Source organism: Natator depressus, chromosome 4, assembly GCF_965152275.1.
Source record: "Natator depressus isolate rNatDep1 chromosome 4, rNatDep2.hap1, whole genome shotgun sequence".
NCBI lineage: Eukaryota > Metazoa > Chordata > Testudines > Cheloniidae > Natator > Natator depressus.
The window spans coordinates 78,901,732-78,907,244 of record NC_134237.1 but is presented as its reverse complement, the minus strand read 5'-3'; positions in this window follow the sequence as shown (position 1 = coordinate 78,907,244).

The following is a 5,513-nucleotide window of genomic DNA, read 5'->3' as shown; positions in this document are numbered from 1 at the left end:
GCTCTAGTTTCAGATGTCAGAGCTGAAAATACATTTTCTGTAACAGGAACATTGCTGTTGGGGGACAAATATTTAACTGGACTCATTGAAAGTCAGCTATATATTGGCCTTATTTATAGACAATTGTATGTGGTACTTGCAAATCTTCACACGCCATTTCTATGTCATCTATCTGCAACAGCACTCAGTATAATATTTCCACTTCTCTCTCACTGATTTTTATAAACGTTGAAAATATTACCAGGTAGCAGTTATTTTCAAACATGGAGTTATCTTAAATGCAGGTAGAACTGAGTGTGTCTGATTAGTCATGTGCAAGCAGTACGTTATTCATAATCCTAGATCACTCAGAATATACTGACAGGTTTCAGAGTAGCAGCCGTGTTAGTCTGTATTCGCAAAAAGAAAAGGAGGACTTGTGGCACCTTAGAGACTAACCAATTTATTTGAGCATTTAACCAATTTAAGTGAGCTGTAGCTCACGAAAGCTTATGCTCAAATAAATTGGTTAGTCTCTAAGGTGCCACAAGTACTCCTTTTCTTTTTTCAGAATATACTCTTCATATTCCTAATGTCACCATAGGTCTTCAGTCAATTCTGTCTTTTATTCCTACAAGGAAGGGGAATAATATTTTTTTTCTAGATAAATCTATACAATCTGACACCAGATTACAAAATATTACATGAAATATGAAAACAATTTTAAATGACTAGAATACATTTCAAGGAAAAACTTGGGAAAATGGGATCACATCTTCTGTAGTAGCAGCAAATAAGAAAGCCATCTAAATACTGAGTTTTCTTTACAGTTTCTCCCAAAATAACTTCACAGATCCATGCCATCCCTCAATGCTTTCTTTATGAATGGTTCTTTGACAGAATTTTGTTATTTGATTCATTTAACATAGCTACACTAACATATGGCTGTTCAGTATGACAAATCAGAGGAGAAAAGAGGTAAGGAAAGAAACAGTATAAAATGGTGGATGAGTTTCCAGATTGTAATATAAATGTCTGCTACATATACTGTTGGTTTAGAAGCTCAACAAGCTCCATCTCAAGAGAGGCCCCAGACCCAGACCAAGGCTCAGGAACAGCCAGCAATTATCTGAAGATATTATCTTGTCCTTCAGAATGTCAGCTTATTTTCTTAATTTTTTTAAAGAAAATCTCTATCTGTTATGGTTGAAGTGAAAAACCTCAGAATGCAAATCTCTCAGTGCAGAGATGAGTCAGCAGAGAGCCTGGAACAACAGCTTTTAGAGATCTGAACTGTCCTATTCATGTCAGTGAGAAACTAAGGCAGATGTCCCATGATAGGAACATGGAAATTGCAATACTAGATCAGACCCAAGGTCCATCTGGTCCAGTATCCTGGACAGTTGCAAATACCAGATGCTTAAGAGCAATGTGTAAAAACCTATAGTAGGCAAAAGTAGAAGTAGTCTGCCCTCCTTGGGTCTCATACTACAATAGTTAATAGATTGATTTAAGCCCTAATGCACAGGTTTAATATCCCCTCCAGAATTTCTCATAATTAACTATAACTCTGGATATTCTGGTTATATCGATATCCATATAAATATCCATTCCTTTTTTTAATCTTGGTAAGTCATGATGATCATCTAAGTGTTAACATTGTTAACTATTTTATCCCTGGTGTAAGGTAGTGTAAGCTAGAAGAGGACAGATCACATGTCTGCATAATTTACTGGGTGTAAAGTATCATTTTGGGGCTAGGTGCTGTTTGGGAGATTCACTAGCTTTTGTTTTTCCCCTATCAGGAAGGACCCCAGTCCAAGAAGTCTGGCAGGGCCCCTGAGCATACAGAAGCCCCACCAAAGGGGAATCAAGTAGCAACACTATCATATTTTGAACACCTATACAATTAATTGTGAGTGTTGTTTCCTTTTGGAGATTCACATGGGTCGAACTTATTTTGTGGATGTATCAGTATCACCACTTTTCTTCCCACATTTTGAATGCTACCCCAGAGAAAAAGTCAGAAACAGAAAAAGCACAAGGGAATTTGGACAGAGAAAAGGGAGCAGTTCAGTTACTTGTTAGTAGTCTAAGGTAAAGAAAGCCATTAAATAAACAAGCTTAAAGAAAAAAAACAGTTTATAATTAAAGATAAAACCTAGATCAACCTAATACCTTGAAGCTACCCCTCTGATACTAGATTAACCTAATACCTTGTCCAAATCCCGTGTCCGTTCAAATTACTAGAAAGCCTATGGAGTTTTCACCACTGTGTCATCTGGCCCCAATAAAAACACCCGAGTTCTCTTTACACTAAGCTTTCGCTATTGCTATCACTAGTGGTGCTGCACTTTAGTGTGTGTCAAAAAAGTCGCGACAGATAACCTGTCTTCTTCGTGCAGAACGTTGCAGTCACCTACTATTGTTAGATTGAGCTGCTTCCGATCTCCCTCAGCGGCAGTGTCGCGGGGCGCTCGCGGCTTGTGCTCGGGAGGGGCGCTGGCAAAAGGCAGGGCGCTCTGAGAATGAGCCCCGTTCTGTTGGTGCAGCAGCGGGAGCCCCCCAGGAGGGGGAACACGCCTGCGCACTACCTGCGTTCCTGTGGGAGTGACGGGCAGCCCATCCCGCGCCCACCCGCTCAGCCCGGGGGGCTTCTCGGCGGGGAGAACGTGAGCCTGCGAGGCGGGTCACTGCACGCTGCGCAGCGCGCGGCACTCTCTGCCCAGGGTCCGGGGACTTTCCCCTAGGCGGGCTCGGGAGCCCTAGAGGAACTGTGTCCTCCGCATGTGGCCTAGAGAGCAGGTCTTCAGAACGCCCTGTTAATGAAGGGCTGCGGGCTCCCTTATATCGCCCTGCATGTCCCATTACTTTAGACTCACAGTGAGCAGCGCGGCAACGGGCCACAACCCCACGCAGGGAGATGGTTTATCGTACACGCCCCAGAGACCCACACAGAGAGCGGGGCTCCACATGCTGCGCGCCCTGCTTAAACGAAAAGCAACTGCCCCCGCTACAGACGAACATTTACCTCAGAGCTTGTTGCGCACATCACGTATGAATACATTATGCAGATTAACGTCGCCGTGGCCCCCCTCCCTTCCCAATGGGGCGGAGCTGCAGAGTACAGTCTGCAATGGAGGGGGCGGGGACGGGCCGTTTTTTGGTGTCCCACTACGGTCGAGTTACGTCAGCAGGGTCGGGGCTGCAGCACAGCTTCCTAATTCTGCTCAGCTGGAGGATGCTGGGCGCTGTGGCGTGCAGAAGCTTTGGTAGCAATGCACGTGTCCTCTCCCAGCTGTCCCTCGTCGTCAGACCCTCTGCCTTCTTTCTCCAACACATCACTCATAATCCTTCTTCTGCAGGGAGCATAACGTTGTGCAGGAGGTCAGACGAGGTGATCATAATGGTCCCTTCTGACCACAGGCCTAGGACCCTGAGGAGGGGTATTCTATTTGCTACCCAAGACCCATAAACCTGGAAATCCTGGACACCTCATCATCTCAGGCATTGGCACCCTGACAGCAGCATTGTCTGGCTATGTAGACTCCCTCCTCAGGCCCTACACTCCCAGCTATCTTCAAGACACCACTGACTTCCTGAAGAAACTACAATCCACTGGTGATCTTCCAGAAAACACCATTCTGGCCACTATGGATGTAGTATTTTCCACTGCATGATTCCGATAAAGTGAGCTGTAGCTCACGAAAGCTTATGCTCAAATAAATTTGTTAGTCTCTAAGGTGCCACAAGTCCTCCTTTTCTTTTTGCGGATACAGACTAACACGGCTGCTACTCTGAAACCTGTGGATGTAGAAGACCTCTGCACCAACATTCCACACAAAGATGGACTACAGGCTATCAGGAACAGTATCCCCAATCATGTCACAGCAAACCTGTTGGCTGACCTTTGTGACTTTGTCCACCCACAACTATTTCACATTTGGGGACAATATATACCTTCAAGTCAGCGGCACTACTATGGGCACGGCCCCACAGTATGCCAACATTTTTATGGCTGACTTAGAACAACACTTCCTTAGCTCTCGTCCCCTAACGCCCATACTCTACTTGCACTACATTGATGATATCTTCATCATCTAGATCCAAGGAAAAGAAGCCCTTGAGGAATTCCACCATGATTTCAACAATTTCCATCCCACCATCAACCTCAGCCTAGACTAATCCACACAAGCAGTCCATTTCCTGGACACTACTGTGCTAATAAGCTATGGTCACATAAACACCACCCTATACCGGAAACCTACTGACCGCTATACTTACCTACATGCCTCCAGCTTCCATCCAGGACACACCACACGATCCATTGTCTACAGCCAAGCTCTAACATAGAACCGCATTTGCTCCAATCCCTCAGACAGAGACAAACACCTACAAGATCTCTATCAAGCATTCTTAAAACTACAGTACCCACCTGCTGAAGTGAAAAAACAGATTGATAGAGCCAGAAGAGTACCCAGAAGTCACCTACTACAGGACAGGCCCAACAAAGAAAATAACAGAATGCCACTAGCTGTCACCTTCAGCCCCCCACTAAAACCTCTCCAGTGCATCATCAAAGATCTACAACCTATCGTGAAAAATGATCCCTCACTCTCACAGATCTTGGGAGACAGACCAGTCCTCACTTACAGATAGCCCCCAACCTGAAGCAAATACTCTCCAGCAACCACACACCACACAACAAGAACACTAACCCAGGAACCTATCCTTGCAACAAAGCCGGATGCCAACTCTGTCCACATATTTATTCAAGTGACACCATCATAGGACCTAATCACATTAGCCACAGCATCAGGGGCTCATTCACCTGCACATCTACCAATGTGATCTATGCCATCATGTACCAGCAATGCCCCTCTGCCATGTACATTGGCCAAACCGGACAGTCTCTACGCAAAAGAATAAATGGACACAAATCTGACATCAGGAATCATAACATTCAAAAACCGGGAGGAGAACACTGTAACCTCTCTGGCCACTCAGTAACAGATTTAAGGGTGGCAATTTTGCAACAGAAAAGCTTCAGAAACAGACTCCAATGAGAAACTGCTGAGCTTGAATTGATATGCAAACTAGATACCATTAACTTGGGTTTGAATAGAGACTGGGAGTGGCTGGGTCATTACACATATTGAATCTATTTCCCTATGTTAAGTATCCTTACACCTTCTTGTCAACTGTCTAAATGGGCCATCTTGATTATCACTACAAAAGTTTTTTTCTCCTGCTGATAATAGCTCATTTTAATTAATTAGCCTCTTACTCCACCTTTTCATATTCTCTGAATGTATATATATATCTTCTTACTATATGTTCCATTCTATGAATCCGACAAAGTGGGATGTAGCCCACGAACGCTTATGCTCAAATAAATTTGTTAGTCTCTAAGATGCCACAAGTACTCCTGTTCTTTTTGCGGATACAGACTAACATGGCTGCTACTCTGAAACTTATGATTCTATGTTTCACCCTTCCCTCCTTCAAACGTGGGTGCCCAGAGGGCCCAGCTG